General features: G+C 42.8%; 1 protein-coding gene across 6 annotated transcripts in view; it reads left to right on the top strand.

Annotated features, from left to right (window-relative positions):
• The window catches only part of myo9ab (myosin IXAb), a 110,112-nt gene that overhangs the window by 32,373 nt on the left and 57,729 nt on the right, over positions 1-20,010 (top strand). The window lies entirely within an intron of this gene.

Raw genomic sequence — 20,010 nt, 5'->3', positions numbered from 1 at the left:
CTTCTTCGCTTTGTAGCGAGAGTAAGAACTCTTAAGTAAAGAAGCAAGGCATGTCCTGTGTGCAGTATGTTTGATGGCGAGCATATCAGATGTACCAGTCCCGGATTTGAAATTCAGCTCATTCCGATTCAATCAAAAGCATGTTGTTTTGGATTTGATATCAGATTTTCAGGTCTCAGCAGCTCTCCTTGGTGAAGGAGTGAGGAGAGAAATTCATCAGTGTTGTGGTGTTGGTGCTTCTGTCATACCACTGACTAATTCTTAATCGCCACTGAGCCATATAAGTACAAATGTAGCGCTCCAAACCCACCGCACAGTCCCAGCTGTCGATGCCCTTTGGGCTAACGCAGACAGCCACGGATCCAGCTGTTCGGAGAGTATAGACAGATATCGCCCTGTGTTTTTGGGGCAGGAACCAAAACCAGATTCACAACAGACTGAATTCCCAGCATGACCCAGCTGTGAGAGTCAGTCTCTATTTCTGAGCGACATGATTGGCTGTTTGCACAGGCTTCATGTTTGCCTCATTGGCTGAGAATTTCTGTTGCTAGTGTGTGCGGTTTCCTGCTTGTGTGTGTGTGTGTGTGTGTGTGTGAAAGGGTGAGATGCTCTTACTGTGCTTGTTAACCTAATCCTGAGCTCAGCCCTTTATTGCTTATGGATGTTAACAGGAGATGAGTGAGTTAAACATTTCAGGTATTTTATATATATAAAGTATTACGTATGCAGTATTACATATGCATATATATTTCCAAATGCACATTCGCTGCCGAAACGTTCCGTAATAAACGTATTAACAGCAAAATTGCAATTTAGTATTGAACATCTCCAAAGCATTGATTTAAGGGTTAAACCGGTGTCAGGATCCGCTCTTTTAAGCAGATAATAGCGGCCGGTTTAACACATTCCAGACAGGCGCAGTAATTAGAGTTTGCTAGGTTTTGCTATAGCTTGAGGTATTGGAAGGGCCAGCTGGGCAGCGGTGACAGATCCAGACCTGTAACATACAGCTGAGAGACTGTTCGGAGAGATGAGGAGAGACGAGCCTAGCCAGCGTCGAGCTGCTGGAGAGACATTCCACACAGGCTTAGGGTGACGGAGCCATCCATCACCCAGAGGAGGGGCGTGTACAAACCCAGCAGCAAGTCAGCCTGAGGGACTGACATAATGATATCGTAAAATCCTGTAATATAAATCAGGGACAAATGTACATGTGAAGTGACGACCCAGCTTTCCACCCTGATGTCCATTTTATTCAGTAATAAATGTTAAGCTAACTTAATTAATTTCCGTGTGTATGAATACTGCAACATTTCATTTAGCTAAAGATGTGTCAAGCCTGTTTTTTTTATTTTTCATTACAGTATGAAATATGACCCAAGATCTGTGTTGACTGACAACATTTTATTGCATAAAATACACCCAATGGTCTAATTATGAAACTATGTTAAATTGGATCTAATAACAGTTTTAGTGTTTCAGGTATGATCTCATATCAGTACTCATTATTGTCACGAATGCGGAGACGGAGGCGGATGCACTTGCAGATTCAAAGTTTAATAAGAGTTCAAACCAAGCACAAAAGTCACTAAGCATACATGAACAAGGACAATAACAATAATCCAATACTTAGGCCACTCGAGAGCATCACGTGACAACTGAAGGCAATCAAAGCGAGACACCGAGTGCTGTACAAAACGTGACAAAATACACACGTGTTCGTTAACCGGGATGAGAGTCAGGTGCGGGTGGTCATGTGACCGTGATGCAGCGGTGCAGTGGCTGCTGGGAGTTGAAGTGTGTGGTTCCCTCCGGAGATTCATAACAACTATCAGCTCAGTACATCGGTTATTTTGCGCTGTGTTTTAGTTTTACAGAACTTAAGTCAACAGATTCGGCATTGGAAAGTTGCGATTTCGAATCCAGCACCACCAAGCTGCCACTGTCGCGTCCTTAAGCAAGACACTTAACCTTAAACTGCTCAGCTGTATGCTGTCTATAAACTATAAATCGCTCTGGATAAAAGCAACTGAGGTCATCATAAATGTAAAGCATGACAGCTCTGACCTTTGGAGACATTTGGGATCACCATGAAAAAAACAGTGCTGCTTTTATTTGAAAAACTACAGAGCCAGACAACACTAAAAGTACATGGACACCTGACCATCACACTCATGTGCGCCCATTCCAAAACCATGGGCATTAACACCGAGTTAGCCCCCCCCCCACGCCCACCTTTTCTGATATAATAACCTGCACGCTTTTGGGAGGGCTTTCCACTAGATTTTGGAGCGTGGCCGTGGGGGTCTGTGCTACATTCAGCCACAAGAGTATTCGTGAGGTCAGGCAACGATGTCAAGTGAGAAGACTTGGCACATAGTCGGTGATCCAGTTCATCCCAAAGGTGTTCAATGGGGTTGAGGTCGGGGCTCTGTGCAGGACACTCGAGTTCTTCCACATCGCCCTTGGCAAACCATGTCTTCATGGAGCTCGCTTTGTGCACAGGGGCACAGCTTGAGCCCGTTAGTTCCAGTGATGGGAAACTGTAATGCTACAGCACACAAAGGCGTTCTATACAATTGTGTGTTTCTAACTTTGTGGGGAAGAACCACACATGGGTGTGATGGTCAGGTCTCCACATACTTCTTGGCCATATAGTGTGTTTCTTTTGGCTTGTTGAGGATAAGGTAAGGGTTTGGTGAAGGTGTGACATTATTCATTTACAGCAGTACATACAATACAAAGTCAGTGGTAGTATCTCACAAAGACTTGTGTGTGTATGTGTCTTTATAGGGGGATGGAAAGAACAATCGTAACAAATGCTATTATTTTCAGTGGTATTATCCTGTGATATAGTGCTACTCAAATCTTCATTACTGTGCCCTAGACACCGAGAGAGAGAGAGTGTGTGTGTGTGTTTGACAGAGAGAGAGAGAGAGCGCACGAGAGAGAGCGAGTCGTAGAGCTTTTAATTTTGCCCTGACATGACTCTTGCGCTTCTCAGCGGAGGTTTAAATTTGCTGACATTTCACTCCTGAGAAAACAATGTGCCTGTGGTCCTTCAGCCTGACACCCTGATGTTTTCTCGCCGAGCCTCTCGCTTTCTCTCACTGCAACGCATCACTTTAGATTACCTTGTATTCAGACTGACCAATGATTTCCAAGTTTTATGAGTCATCTTCTACCTGAGCCCCTGGAAAAACTCAACCACACGCTCATTTTTTCCATCTCGCTCTCATCTTCAAGCGTATATTTTCCTCTCAGCTTTGGAAATAGTCTCATCCTGGGTCTATTCCTGTCTCTCGCACCAGTGATCCTGAGATAGTATCAACATCAGTCTCGAACCTGACCAGGATCAAGTGCTTGCTGAAGATGAATGAATGAACGGCTGGATGGATGGATGGATGGATGGATGGATGGGGGCACTTCGGAAATATGTATACACACAAACACTTGCTACCGTCACCATTACATCATTCCCCCTGTAAGAACTAACTGGCAGTTAAGAGCTGATTTAATTCCAGTAATCATTCGTTTCCATAAAAGTCCTCTACCACAGGACTTTGTGGCAGTAATAACTCTAATGGGTAATCCGATCTCGGCTTAACCGCTGGGCCGGTTGAATATCTCTGTCTGGGAGTATTATAGAGCTGACTGGAATAATCTATCAACTGCTTTACAGTAATTGCAGATAAGTTTTATTCCTGAGACTGCTTAGACTGATGATTCATTTGAATGTTTTTTTAATCTTCTAAACAGCTTGGTGGTTTTCTGACTAGACATGTTTGTGTATTCATATATTTTAATGCTTTCTCTCTCTCTCTCTCTCTCTCTCTCTCTCTCTCTCTCTCTCTGTCTCTCTCTCTGTCTCGCTCTGTCTCTCTCTCTGTCTCTCTCTCTGTCTCTCTCTCTGTCTCTTTCTCTGTCTCTCTCTCGCGCTCTCTCTGTCTCTCTCTCTCTGTGTGTCTCTCTGTCTCGCTCTCTGTCTCGCTCTCTGTCTCTCTCTCTCTCTGTCTCGCTTTGTCTCTGTCTCTCTGTCTCTCTCTGTCTCACTTTGTCGCTCTCTCTGTCTCTCTCTCTCTCTCTGTCTCGCTTTGTCTCTGTCTCTCTGTCTCTCTGTCTCTCTCTGTCTCACTTTGTCGCTCTCTCTGTCTCTCTCTCTGTCTCTCTCTGTCTCTCTCTCTGTCTCTCTCTCTCTATCTCTCTCTCTGTCTCTCTCTGTCTCTCTCTCTGTCTCTCTCTCTCTGTCTCTCTCTGTGTGTCTCTCTCTTTCTGTCTCTCTGTCATCTCTCTCTCTGACTCTCTCTCTGTCTCTCTTTGTCTCTCTCTCTCACGCTCTCTCGCTCTCTCTTTCTCTCTCTCCATCTTTCTATCTCTATATTACAAATAGAAATGTAGCATGTCTGTTCCTTGGTCAGTATGACTCAGCTGCTTGATGGTGGACACAGTGCTCCGTGGTCTGAGATGTGGCCTGGAGCGTTTCATGATTGAATCTTAAGTCAGTAACAGAGGAAGGAAAAAAGTGTTTAACTCCTTCGCTACAGAGATCGAGTTTATTCCAAGGAAGATTGAATACTCAGTTGGGATAATGTAGGAATGTGTAGTTCTACAGGCATTATTATTCTCTGACGTTGTGTCGTGGACCTCATAGCAGCGTGACTGGCTTGCCCTGCATAGTTTTAATGATCTGTTTTGTTTTGGGGTTGTTGTTTTTTTTGTTTTTTTTTTGTCTGTTTCCTGTTGTTTTGACTGCATCATTCCTGTTGTTATTTCTCAATATTATCACTTTAAAAGCAAACGTGTGTCGAACATTTTTAATGAATGTACTTATCATGATGAACATATGCGTTTTATCAACATTACTGCAGGGATTTCAAAGCACCGTTATTTATTTATTTTGATTTTTTGCAGTGAGAAAGATTGCAGTATTACATGGACACATAGTCTATTTTTTTGTTGTCTCGGCTTCGGTTATTATTTCCCGTCTGTTAGTGCAATGCAGGCTCTTAGCAGATGGTTTAAATCCACATGTCGCTCAGCTAACCGAGTCCTCAGGGACAGCACTGTATCTAGAATTTCAGATGGATGGCTTCAGGGGTGTGTTTATGTGTCCATCATAGGATCTGCTGTTTGAAATGAAAGGTTGACGTAATGGTGATATCGCCGTGTATATGTGTGTTATGGTGTGCGTGTGTGATAAAAGCCTGGGGAGATTCTGTGTTCAGTGCGAGTCCGAGACTCTGAACGCCCACTTTACCTCTGTACCTGTAAAACAAATTTCACAGACCCTCTCAGTTGTGATTTCTTTTTATGAACATCACTGAACTAGCCAGATATTAGGCTCATTTTTACTGCGTGCAGTAATATTTATAGTAACGATAAATAAAGAGTGTTCCATAGGCACTCCATGAGGTTTGGATTAAACCCATTCAATTCCATTAACAAGTTAAATAATAAATAATATCTCTTTCATTTGAATTTTATAAATAAATAAATAAAAGTAATCCGCCCGATGGCTATGCTTCATGGACACATATGGGACATCCTAGTTTGAGAACTACCGAGTTTTAAGCTCAGTGTTAGGGGTGTAACGTAACACCAATATCTGTGTCTGTGTATGTTTTTTGTGTGCTCCAAATATTCAATTCAATTCACTTCAGTTTTATCTGTATAGCACTTTTAACAATGGTCATTGTCTCAAAGCAGCTTTACAGAAATATATAAACACAGGATACGGATTTTAAGTGTGTGAATTTATCCCTATTGAGCGAGGCGGTGGAGACGGTGGTGAGGAAAAACTCCCTAAGATGTTAAGAGGAAGAAACCTTGAGAGGAGCCGGACTCAGAAGGGAACCCGTCCTCATCTGGGTCACAACGGACAGTGTGAAAGTAAAGGAACGTTCATTATGGTTTTAATATGATTCATATTTGGATTTAAACACCTGAAATGGGTGTGGCCTAAACCCCCAGAAACACTGGAGAACACTGGGGGGGTGCCAGCAGTGTCGGCATGTCATAACAAAACACTGTAAATGCATCATGGTCTTTGTTTGTCCCTCGAGCTTCATATCTGAGTGTTCGCTCACGCCCACATGAAAGTAAAAATGTCCCACTTACTCAACAGCTTTGTTCCATGTCGAGTATGTTCACGGTTGTATCCTACACTGTACCTTGGTTCAGCTTGACAGCCTTTCTTTAAAGACGCAAGGAGACAAGCATTACACCACGTTTTTTTTTTTTTTAACTGGCGCCTAGTTGGTGGAAAGGACACTTAACATTTGCCTTAACGTGCTTTTACCTTTAGGCTCTTCACTGGCTGTTCTGCACTTTGTATGAGAGTATCTGCTAAATGGCATGAGTGTAAAGGTGAGACGTGTACAGAGAGAGAATAGCGAGTATGTCCAGGTAGAAATATCCTGTACAGTACACATGGAGGGTGTGTTTGTTTCTTCATCAGCCCTAACCCATCACTGTACTCCAGTAATCTTCAGGAGGTCTGTATTTCTTTTGAGAGCTATGAAAACCTCCAGAAGATGCCGAAAAAGCGCTCCACCATGTTGGCCTTTTGGAACGGACAAGCATTTAGGATTGCAGTACGAAGTCCAATCTGTACTTCAGGCCGAAAGTAAATAATCATTTACGTCTGTGAACTTCTTCCTGTCTCGGCCCCTTTAAATTTGTTTTCTAATTTGTTGGTTTTTCAGATCTTGTCTGAGCACTGTGATCTGCTAAGTCCCTGATCATCACTCTGGATAATCTGTGCTCGCCTACACTAGATCTTTTTTTTTTCATCTGCTCTATGTATTGTACCGCACCCACGGCCTTCTCTCTTTTCTCTCTCTCTCTATCTATCTATCTCTCTCGCTCTTTCTGTATGCAAGAGTGACAGTTTCTCCAGTAAACTAATCCCTGAGCCCTGCCCCCCCCTGCCAAGTTGGTTGGTCCATACAGTCTGTGACTGATGTCACCAGTACCCTCAGGCATGCTGGCATTCTCTTACCGTTAAGTAATTCTGTTAGTGTTGTAACAGGTTACAAACAATGAATGTGCAGATCAAGGATTACCGCAGCTGGAGGCAGAGCAGCAACCGGCTTATACGCCACATCTTTCTCTGCCACCAGGTAGAAACCAGATGAGATAGGACTCGTTGCACATGAAGCTGAATGCAAATGATCCCCTATCACTCCCTTTCTTTCTGCATCCTTTTGATAGATTGCGTGTATACTGTATATTTCTTTGGTGTAGTCAGCAATCCAGGACTGTCGGAGAATCTTCAAAACGACAGCGATGATGACTACTTCGATTATTCTACATTAATTGAGCCTAGGTGTGAATGTTCAAGTGATCGTAGACAGACATGAACAGCCCAGGTTAGCCCATGGTTTCAGTCCAGCGATTAGAATATTTTCAAAGAAATATCGCTGCAGGCTTGTGCAGTTTTAGTACTTCTTTGAAATAGGTGCTTTGATTTGTTTATTTGTAAGTCAGCCATATTTGGCCTTGTTGATGATGGGAGGGAACAGAGGTGCAGTCGTGTGGGCTTTTGTTATTAGCTAGCTAGTTGTCATGATGTGGGCGGCCGTGGATCAGGTGGTAGAGCGGGTTGTCCACTAATCGTAGGGTTGGCGGTCCGATTCCCGGCCCACGTGACTCCACATGACGAAGTGCCCCTGGGCAAGACACTGAACCCCGAGTTGCTCCCGATGGCAAGTTAGCGCCTTGCATGGCAGCTCTGCTACCATTGGTGTATGGGTGAATGAGTAACAGTGTAAAGCGCTTTGTAGAATCGCTAAGATTAAAAAAACGCTATATAAGTGAAGACCATTTACCATAATGTCAGAGAACAGAAGATGGTTTTCTCCCAGGTCTTCATGTTGGTTTATCCTTTTTTAACAAAAAATGCAGTTTTCACAAGCAAATCCTAGGGCTCAAACCAAGAGTAGACGTTCATTCTTTAAATAATCAATTCAACAGAGCACACGTGGACAGCAACACACACCTATCAGTCACATGTTCCAGTATTTTTCATCATTTGAAAAATGGGTGGGTGCAAACAAAAGGTATAAATATGAGGAAATGAAAGCTGAAACTCTGATCTATTGTCTCATGTTCATCTTTTGATCTTAAACCCTTTAATGTATAGCGAAAACAATAGAATTGGCCTTGCTGTTCCAATACTTTCAGAGGGGACTGCATACGTCACGGCATCGCGTCTCTTGTACTGCGGTTAGGCAAACTGTTATAGACTACATGTTTCGAATGTGACATCCAAAGGAGAACCAACTGATTCAATGAGAACATGCTCCAAGTATTTGTATTGCTGCAACATTAGGGACTGTCACTAAAGTGCAGCAAAACAGAAAAGTGTAAAAAAAAAAAAAAAAAAGATAAAACAATGACATAACGTCTGATTTCAGTATGGTCTTGTTGTGTAGGAGTTATGAAATGCAAGCTGCTCTAATCAACTACTGCCCACACAGCCAAAGTGATTAACTGATATTTTTTCTGTTGGAAAGATTTAGGACATATGGTTCAGAAAAAACAAGTAACTCTAAAACTAGTTGTACAACAGCAAACAGCTTGTACAATACCAATTATTTGGGCATATTTAACCTCATTATATTAAATATCATTAGGTAAGACTGAATTCACAAAATTGTTTGATTGCTAATGCAAGCCTGCTTTCTTGCTATCGGTAACACTAGCATTATCCTCAAAACAGCTCCACTGTTTGTTTTTTTTACCTTCTTTTTTAGTGTGGGTGTGTTGTATTATGCTTTTCTCTCTGCAGGGTGTGTGTTCTCTCATTTCTTCCAGTTTCTTTCTCTCTTATTGTTACTTTTTCTTTTTTCTTTTTTCTTTTTTTTAAAAAAAAATCTCTTTACACTGGCAGCAGCTCCACAGGGGAATTGGAAGAGTAAGGGATCGACTTACAATGGCAAATTAGATCAGAATTTTATATGCGCTCGTAAATTGCTCAAAAAAACCAACACAAAAACGTGTCATGTTCAACCTCAAATCCTTGACCTCATCTGAAGTGGACCACACACACACACACACACACACACACGTTGACAGCATTTAAGACTTTAAAGATGCCATCTAATGACGTAATGGAACTTAATAAGTTAAGAGCCCAAACCAAAACAAGGTCTGTCAGACATTTTACAGACAGAAATGCAGCGTGTGCTTCAATTTAAAGCCTTTTAGTCCCATTCCATCTGTAAACCTTCACTGAACCCTCATTGCTAGTTTGGTTAGTTTTATCACTTCCTCCAATAAATGTGGAACAGAAGCTCCTCACAATCAGTGGGGTCAGGGCAAAGAGAGGAAACCATAACTCTGGTTGAAGTAAGCCTTTCTGACTTCTTCATTCTGACCTTCTTAAGGTGTGCTGGTAATAAACTGAAATAATTTCCTACTTTGTTAAAAACAATTGCATATAATTATACAGGTGCTGTATAAATACTCAAAAAATTAGAACATCGTGGAAAAGTAGCCCCCCCCCCCCCCCCCCCCCCCGTAATTCTTTCAAAAAGTGGAACTTTCGTACACTGTAGATTCGTAAAGTGAAATATTATTACAATTACGGCTTACAGCTCACGGAAATCAAAAATCAAGTATCTCAAAATATACTCAGAACATTTCTGTATTACAAATTTCTTTATTCTGATATTTTGAGATACTGGATTTTTGATTTCCGAATCCTAGACTACCTGTAGGAGGTGGTCCGAGTTCCAGATTGCGCTGGACCTGTGCCGCAATTCCCGTGAATTTGAGCGCAACTCGTACTCGGGTCTGCACTTGATCAGGAAATAAAGTGACCTGCGCATGTGTTTTAGTCGATGCTGACATCATTACTTTCCACAACACACATGTACCATGAGTGACAGGGGAACGTTATGGCACACCGAAGAGGTCCTCTGCTACATATAATATAAATAATAAATAAATAAATAAATAAATAAATAAATAAGTCGTACAAAAAAAAAAAAACAAGAAAAGAAAGAAAAGCTGACAAGAAAACACGTATCTAAAGATGAATGGACAGAAGTTTGCATTTATCCTCAAGTTCGACACAGATGTCTCATCTGTTCAGTCCGTGGCTGTAGCACCACTACGAAACAAAACATAACCACTTTAAACTGATACCCATGCCTTATTTTTTTTTTCTTTAAAACAACTAAGCTTAATATTTTTTTTTAAACGACTTACAACTGCAGCTTTCACAAAAAATAAAATAAATAAATACAGTCATGTTCCTTTATATCAGGGTTTCCCAAACGTTCTGCTCAAACGACCCTAATAAATGCGACCCCGAGCTCTGTCCACTGTATTTTTTTTATTATTATATAAATTCCAGATTTATAAGTTAGGACTACTATAATTGTTAAACATTTTGATGTTCATAATATAAGTGACTAAAAACATAGGGAATGTTCCCTGCATTAAATTTCCAGGCTAGTTGGAAGAGTCGTGTTGTTATAGGGAAATAATCAACGGCCGTGTGGTGTGATACGGCCTGGCGCAAGGCAGAGGAGTCCGGTTTATACATGAAGTGGGACTTTGCATGCGTATGCAAACATAGCGGCAGCGTGACCAGCATTCTTCAGATACTCGCCTGCTTATCTTATGTACATCTGGAAGATTAAAACAGATTTACGGATGGCGCATCAGACCCAGAACATCCCTGTCCGACAGGTTTCCGAGTCGAAGTGTAAAACGTTTCGCGATGTTTATGCACAACCCGTCCACAATCTGTCTTCAGAAATTCTAATAACAACAGCAACTAAATAAATAAATAAATGAAAGTCGAAATCAAAGTGATCGTGACTTTTGTGCACCGCAATAAACGACCGTTTATTTGGCAGAATGATGATGAAAAAAATTCTTTACATGAAAAATATTGACAAACATACAAAGACCTTTAGTTAAGGTTGCAGTCATAACGATTCCTATAACGTATAAACGGCAAAGTCTGGCCTGTGTGTATGAATCTTTAAAAAAAATAAACCTGTTCTTGATAAGTTCTGATATATTTTATAGATTGTACACATAGGCAGTGTTAGGCAGACTCACACTGATATATGACTACATCCCTTGCATCACTTGCAATTTTTGAGTATAATTTATAACAGAAATATAAATGAGCATTTATTCTCACATTATCATGGCATTTTAAAGATCATTTAGTATTGGCACCTACAGCTGTTGGCTCACTCTAGCAAACTATTTATTTATTTATTTTAAATATGTAACATACCTATCTTAGTTAAAATTTTAGCGGTAATGCTAGATTATTTAGCTTATTAGCAGTTATAATATAATATAATACAGGAAGTGCTCTCAGTTGCAAGAAGATATCAGAGTAACACACTGAACAAAGTGCAAGATATTGAATGAGTGAGTGATTAGGGGTGTGTGTGTGTGTGTGTGTGTGTGTGGACTGCCCTGCTCATGAAGTCAGATCAGCTCCAGTGGTTTCCTCCTGCAGGTTGTTTCCTTCTTGCACATCAGGGTGTGGTGTCACAGGTGTGATAAATCCTATGATCGATTACATTTTACAGAGTGCTTCCTTTTAGTTGATGTTGTCTCTTTCTCTTTTTTTTTTTTTGCTTTCTTTTAAGCGCACCACTTTGGTACCACTTGTCTGCCATTACAGCAGTGACTAATACAGACAGGTTTCGATAGCGACGCATCGTCGTAACCACCAGGAACCAATCAGGATGACTGACGTATAATTTAGCGAATTAAATGCCATCATTCCTTACACAGGGCAGAACAGGACAAAACACTCGCCAACCATGCTAGACCAATCGACAAACTAGAAATGGGAAATAAAATGACCGGCATATAACTGAACAAATCAAACGAACGTAAACTGGCGGGGTCTCCTACTGGGCGGGGTCTCCTACTGGGCGGGGTCTCCTACTGGGCGGGGTCTCCTACTGGGCAGGGCCCATGCTCTGGAGCACAGTCAAGCCCAATGGTAGGACCAGCCCTGGTGTCTAGTTTAGTGAAATAGCTTAGTTCTGGAACTGCTCGGTTTTTGTGTTCGGGTCTTTCTCGTTACATTACTGCTAGTAATTTACATTTACAGTCAGATGCTGTGATTCATCTGCATCACAGCGAACAGCACTGAAATCCGTTCAGCAACATGGTTCGTCTAGAAGGGCTGCTGCATGCAGCTGAAACCTAAGCATAATATATTACTCTTATTGAGGAATAAGTTAAAAATATCTTATTACACAAGCATCGCTCAAACACTCACACTGATGAGGCTTTTGTCCCAGTGTCATGGTGTGCTATTGCTTGGCTCTGCATTGCAGCTCTAGCTGTTGTAATTAGATGCTGATTTGTTCTCTTTGCCTGGTGCGAATCGGCCCCACGTGCTGTCAGCAGAATCTCTACATACACACACACACGGCGTAGTTTACACCCTGCCTGCTCTCGCCTCTTCTCCAGCTTTCACTGCTGAACTTTCGTATCACCTTGAAATCTGTCAGCAGTTCATAAACGCTTCACTTCATCACTTCATTCCATCTCTCACAGCTGCTCGTGTGTGAGGGATGCAATCAGCACGGTCTTTTGCTGATGCACATTTTTTTTCCCCCCTCAAACGCTATTCCATGATGAACCACATACTGTAGGTGTATTTTTGTTAACCGTCATAACATTAAAACCACTGAGAGGTGACGTGAATAACATCGATTATCTCGTTACGGTGGCACCTGTCAGGGGGTGGGGTATATTAGACAGCAAGTGAGTTCTCGAAGTTGATGTGTTGGAAGCAGGAAAAATGGGCAAGCATAAGGATATGAAAGACTTTGACAAGGGCCAAAATGTGAAAGGCTAGACGACTGGGTCAGAGCATCTTCAAAAGGGCAGGTCTTGTGGGGTGTTCTTGGTGTGTAGGTTAGTACCTACCAAAAGTGGTCCAAGGAAGGACAACCTGTGACAGCGTCATGGGCACCCAAGACTCATCGATGCATGTGGGCACGGTCCTGGGGTTCATGTGGAACTTACTTTGACACGTACTTCCTACCAAAGCATTGTTACACACCAAGTACACTCCCGTCATGGCAACGGTATTCCCTAATGGCAGTGGCCTCTTTCAGCAGGACAATGCGCCATGCTACACTGCAGAAATTGATCAGGAACGGTTTGAGGAACATGACAAAAAGTTCAAGGTGCCGACTCGGCCTCCAAATTCCCCAGATCTCAATCCGATCGAGCGTCTGTGGGATGTGCTGGACAAACAAGTCCGATCCATGGAGACACCACCTCAAAACTTACAGGCCTTAAAGGAACGTCTTGGTTTCAGATACCACGGCACACCTTCAGAGGTCTTCTGGAGTCCATGCCTTGACGGCTCAGAGCTGGTTTGGCGGCACAAAGGGGACATACACAATATTAAGCAGGTAGTTTTAATGTTATGGCTGATGTTTTTTTTTGTTTTGTTTTTTAACTGTAAGGATAAATGTATGTATACATATACGGTCTATGTATACCACAATATGCTCGACTCTGATTGGTTCAGAAGGTGTGCATTATTTTCATATAACAGCACAGGCAGTTCCTGCTGTAACATGAATGACAGGTTCATATTAATGCACGCGCTCTAATATGTTATTCTTTAAATAGTAACAGCTCATACACAGGGACTTGTACCGTGGACTCTCCCCTTAATCTAAGACTAATAATAAACGGATTTTTAAAAAAAAACCTATAAGGTAAAACCTATAATCATTGATGTGGTGACATTTTTATTAGGAAATGTTATATTACATTTTATAGAGCGAGTCTTAGTTGTAAGGATTTTGTAACAGTCAAAGTTTCCCAGCTCAGGAAAGTCTTCAGGATAGAGGCGTTTATGCTTTCCGGTGTCTGTGTAAAATGAGGTTGAGTTTTGAGAGAGAGAGAGAGAGAGAGAGGGAGAGAGATAAAGAGAGAGAGAAAGGGGGGCTGGTGAAGGAATGAGTATTTATTGCCGATTTAACGTATGATAGTAATCTTACTCGAAGTCCAAACTTGTTTATCACAGGCCGTTAGTTTTATGAAGACCTTCGAAAAATGAGTAAACCACATTTCTTCTTCTAGCACCTTTACACAAATCACGCTGAGATTCACTGTGGAAAACCTAAATAAATATCTCCGTGCTCGTGTATGCACGCGTGTTCTATATCTCGTTTAACATTCCTAGCTCCAGAGTGTGTATGTGTATCTCTGCCCACATGTATCCGTTGACCTGGTGCCATTAGTTCCGAGCGTCTTGATTTTCAAACTCGCAAGCTCTGCACCTCTCCAGCACCCCACTCCTTGTCCTTCTCAGTTCTTAGCCCAACATCGCTGAACGTACTCACGCAAACATGCCACAGTGACGAACTTTAACCGCAGGGCCCGATCCGTCAGAACCCGAACCACAACGTGCGTTTCTTGTTCACCTCTGCCCATGTTGACAGGCGATTGGGAGATGGCGAGAAGTCATTTCGAACTCTTCCTGAGCCCAATTGGATCCAGATGTGTGTGAATGTGTGTGAATAGTGCGAGGCTTGCGCTGCTGGGGACGCAGTTTATCAGAACCGAGAGCAGAGTGAAGTGTCCCTGCCAGTGGAACAGCCATTAATCCTGCCTGCTGAGTGCTGTAGTAGTACTGCAGCTTTTATGGGTTTTGGATCTACATGGAGAATACTCAATCCTGTTGTGTGATGTGTGTGTTGGCAAGCTGTCAGAAGCATGTTGCTGTGGCGTTCGGCGAGCTGTAATATATTTGCCTGCATTTTTAATAGATCACAGTCCAGTTTAATTGGACCTGCTGTGCCGCCGAGCAGGTTTCACGTTCTCGCTTTCTCTCGAAATGTCAGAGCATTCGAGCCATTACTCCTCTACACCCTAATTCCTTTTCACTCAAGCCATTCTTATTGTATCTGCTTCCTCGCTTCACCTATCTCACTTCAGCAGAACTGCTGGACCCCTTTAGAGCAATGACCACAAGCTTCCTGTTGTGTCTAACCACATCAGACTGTTCAGTACCTTAAATACCTTTTAAAAACTTTTTTTTTTTTTAAACAAAGTACACTAACGATGTTGAACACCCCAGGACTCTGCAGGCCATTTTAATTTTATAGTCAACCACTTCTACTTCTACAGCACCCTATCAGTCACGCGTAACCGCGAGAAGAGCTTGTTTTATTCTTGTCTCCGTGTGTACTGTAGAGGGAAACATCTCTGAGGTTCAGACTAAGAGCTGTGCTGTATTCTTCTCTTGTGTTTGTAAGACCGTTGAGAGAGACAAAGCACAGGTGATTTTGACAGGTTCCTGGTTCAAGTCAGAGTTTGGCTCCAAGCTTCTGACATCCTCTCTGATCTGTTTCCCCTCATTCTATCCTCAGGAAAGGAACTGAGAGCGCAAGGGCGATGTAGATGATTACAGTAAGTCATGTGATATTCATGCAACAGCCAGAGAATGCAGGAATTGGTCAAAGGGGTGCTGCGTTCCCAGCTGTTCAACATCGAGCAACTAGCAGAACTTTTATTATTCCTTTCGAATTTGGTGCTCAGATTGGATCGTTTCAATTCGATTCAGTTCAATGTTATTTATATAGCACTTTGAACAATAGACATTGCCACAAAGCAGCTTTACAGAGATCCATCCATCCATCCATCTTCTATACCGCTTTATCCTTTTCAGGGTCACGGGGAAACCTGGAGCCTATCCCAGGGAGCATCGGGCACAAGGCGGGGTACACCCTGGACAGGGTGTTTACAGAGATCTGGATATTGATGTAGTTTTTGATTTGTCCCTAATGAGGAAGCCAGAGGAGGAAACCTCGAGAGGAACCAGATTCAAACTCAAATTCATGTGGGTGTTACGGAATAGTGTAATCACTAAATCATTACTCGTCTGTAACTGCATAGTTGGAAGTAGGGATGCGGTGAAATTTCTGCCAGCGGAAATATCCAGCTGAAAATGTTCAAGAGAAAAAAGATCTTTTTACATTTACAGATAATCGTGATGGTCGTTATTTCCACCGTTTGAACACAGCTGTCTGACTAATTACCACGTGGAACCATTTCACTGTTTCTACGAGGGACTTTACACTCGGTGTTTGTAATTCACATTTACATGTATGGCATTTGGCTGACGCCCTTATCCAGAGCGACTTACGTTCATCTCAGTTGAGGAGTCCGTACAGGATTCCGTGGAGTTTTTTGTGATTGTTGCAGCCAAAAATGCGTGATTTTTGCGGCGGCTTTGTTCGAAATTTGAGACGCGATCTGCGGAAAACTGCGTAAATTGGCGAAATTGCGATTGCACGGAATTGTTTTGCACGGTCTTTCGCGGTGATGTTTGTTGGTTAACGAGACATTTTAGCTGTACTCATGTTCGACACACGTGAACCGGAATCGCGTGCGAATTTCAACTCATGACCTTCGGCTCAGCAGCCTATCGTCTTTTCCATCGAGCTACCGCTGTAATCAGTCTTCACGTCACCTGTCACGAGGAGGTCCAACTCCCAAGGACGTCACCACTTCAGATTTGGATACACCTCGACATTCTGTTCAAAGCAAAAGTCCCTGCTAGCACATCAACACCACGATGTCTAGATAAACAAATTCCCAAATGACAGTGTCATAGCACAGAGTGTAAATAAATGACGTGTCAAAGTATAAATAAAAGATACTGGACCGTGGATCATTGCTTTGACCACTTGTTCTCTGTCGTGGACGGTGTTGGATTTCGTAGGCTAATAGAAAGCTAATAGAAAGCATATTGAACGGTTTCAGGCAGGATTTTCATTTTTGTGTGTCACTAAGCCATCCTGGACGGCCTTTACAGTCCCCTAGTTCCTTTAGAGCCTTTATGTATAATGTATACTTCCCTTTTATAAAAGCATAAGTGGCTTGTTTGCTGTGGCCATTTGCTCTCTTCAATAGTGTGTCTGTTGAAAATACGATCAAGTGGTCAGGCACCTCCAAATCTTCCAGTAAGTACTTTTGGGATCATCTCTGCCATCAATATAATCATGTTTATTAGGAGCTGAGAGAAAGCTGATCCCACATCAGGCCTTTGAGACGCTTGATCCGGGAGAACCCTGGGCTTCTGTGCACAACATGGCACAGGTAGGCCATTGTATTCAGAGCTTGGCCACCTTCGTTTATTGCATAATGCCACTCACTGAGCTTGGCAGCTGCCTCCTGTGCCGCTGCACACAGCCGTCTCAACTTCAGCTCCAGCTCCTTGTCTAGTCCTCTTAAGCGAAGAGGGGAAGAGGATAAAAAACTCTGTACTTATCTCTGGGCTTTGAAGTGAGTTACTGAAGCAAGTGTGTGTGTCTTAAGCATACTCTCTCTCTCTCTTGCGCTCAGTGTCTCTGCGCTTACTTGTGCACAGGAAACACTAGCACTATTGTTGGCCTGTGGAATGCAGCAGGAAGGACTGCTCGAGGAGATCTCCGAGACATTCTGATCAAAATCACAAGCCAGGGAGGTCAGTGATGTGAGACAGTGGTGACTCTGGAATTTGTTTCTGTGAGCAGCTCAGAAGGGAGCAGGAGAGAAAATGAGGCCCCGGTATTGCATCAGTTCCTTCCGTAAGACCTCCCTTCAGAGTAAACATGATCTTAGGCAAGACAAGGAGCTAAACCCGAGCTGCTCTCTTTAGTTGTAACTACTTAACAAAACAAAACAAAAAAAAAACCCAACAAAAGGACTGAAGCAATAGGCGCGTTTAACCCATTAACCTCACAGGGCTTGTCAGGGGGTTCAGATTCATATTCGTCAGTCTAGTTTCAGTGTTGTTACTGGATAATCCATGAAGATGACTGAATAATATGATGAATAGCTCTAAGATGAAGTCTCATGAAGGACTCCTGCTGTGGTTGGTCATTCGGACTGCTACCTGATTTCACAACTACTTCTACTCTACAAGCTAGACACGTACACAACCTGTAATGCACGGGGTAAAAGTGAAACTCCTGACAGCCATAACTCGTTATTCTAAATAGGCTGCTGTTTATTTCTGGCCATGCGATAGCTTGATGTGGGAAATCTGCCAAACTGAACAGTACAAGTACAGTCATACTCCATAAATCTGCTGCTCATGCACCTGTTCTTACACAGCATGGCCCCAAACCACTTCCTACATACCCTACACTTATTGTGTAAGTCGAAGACTCCGTCAGGGTAATAACATCCATGGCCAAGTGCGGAAGCTGAGGATTTAAGCTTTACGAAGTTTTACATAATCACTGTGCAAGCCACTTCAATGAGAAATGATATATGCGCCAAAGGTTTTATTACTACTTCTTCTGCTTGTTCAGTTATACGGAATCCGCATGGTGGATGTGGAGAGAAAGAGTGCCACCGTGCTGCATGAGTGTGTGTGTGTGTGTGTGTGTGTGTGTTTGTGTGTGTGAGCGGGACAGAGAGCTAGCCCTGGCATCCTCTCCCTTTAAATGTCCTTGAGCTCCTCACGCACTGCCTCTGTGTCCTGCCCGCAGGGAGAGAGCGACTCCTCGGCCTGTGCAAATCAACGCTGCATATTTCTACTTCTTTGAATAACTTATGGGCCCGCGCTGGAATTAGTCTCAGACTATCATTTCTGAAACATCAGGGTGACTCACTGTGTGTCTCTGACCTATTTTGTGCTGTCCTTGTGAATCTTCCCCTTGAGTGTTCTTTCCTGCTCATTTTAGAGCTTTCTGGGTATTTAAGATCGCATTTCGAGCCAGGACTGTTTTCTTAGCGCGGCACAAAAGAAGATGACCAGCGGTGATTTCCGACGCTTAATACTGCATCGGAACTACGAGGACAACGTAGCAAGAAATTGACGTTCCTCCAAAATCTTTGCTGTAAATATACAGCTCGGTCGTATATCATGGATTCGGACATAGTGTTGGCTGCTGTACAATACAGTACAGTAAAACGAACACGACTCCATGTGGATGAATGCTGTAACAGTGTGGAGGCGGCCATGTTGGACAAGCGGAATCATATTTTCGTCAACATCTTTAATTAGTATGGAGGTAACATTGCTGCACTCGCGATTCCAGGGACCCTGGTTTGATCCTGATTCTGTGTTAGTGTTTTGGATTGACTAAACTAAATTGCCCCTGTGTGAACGGGTGTGTGAATGTGTATGTATGGTACCTTGCGATGAACTGGCTTCCCATCCAGGGTGTATTCCCACTTCACGCTCGTTGTTCCTGGGATCGGTTTCGGATCCACCGCGACCCTGACCAGGATAAAGACACCGAGCACGTAGCACCCCAATTACATTTGCGGTAAGGGGAAGTCAGTTTTTCACAGAAATTGCTCTCGGATTATGAAAGAAAGGAAACAGTCGGTTCCAGTCTTCGGTCTGAGCCATAACTAAACGCTGGTTGAGCTAGAATTAGACAAGTGGTTTCCCTGTCTAACCGTGAGGGTGTGAAATTGTGCTTTCCTGTGTTTGTGTGCATATTAACAGTATGTAACAATGTGTAAAATGACCGCTCATCAGGCCACAATCCACGTTCATTACTAATAGGATCCGCACGTACTGCTACAGTATCTCTAGCACGATGAAGCACCGTCGAATATGTTTAACGATGCAGAACGTGTATTAAATCTTTCACTGTACTCTTGAGTCTGAAATGAGTCTGTGCTTTGGTAAAAATACAGCAGTGTCGTTACCACATCGACTTCTGTTAGTACTGTATAAGGAATAAGCTTGTTTTTTTTTTTTGTCTTTTTAATGGCATTCTCTTTCTCTGACTGACTGTCTGGCTTTTTAAGTCCCAGGTGGATAGTTTAACATACCAGAACCATGCAAGAGCACACGCTACACTACAGTACTGTACACTGGGGTGACTTTAACCCACCCCTCGTGAAGCGATGGCTCCCAGTGGCCTCCAGGCCTCGGGAACATTCTTGAGAGTTTCACAGCCTTGTGTAGGTTCACACTTTGCCTGGTACGAATTTCTCTTTTCCTCGCTGGGTAGGAGGACGCCATCCCTCCATGTGTGG

This window comes from Ictalurus punctatus, chromosome 14, assembly GCF_001660625.3.
Source record: "Ictalurus punctatus breed USDA103 chromosome 14, Coco_2.0, whole genome shotgun sequence".
Classification (NCBI taxonomy): domain Eukaryota; kingdom Metazoa; phylum Chordata; class Actinopteri; order Siluriformes; family Ictaluridae; genus Ictalurus; species Ictalurus punctatus.
Note: the sequence above shows the minus strand (reverse complement) of the source record. Positions and strands in the feature narration are given on the sequence as shown.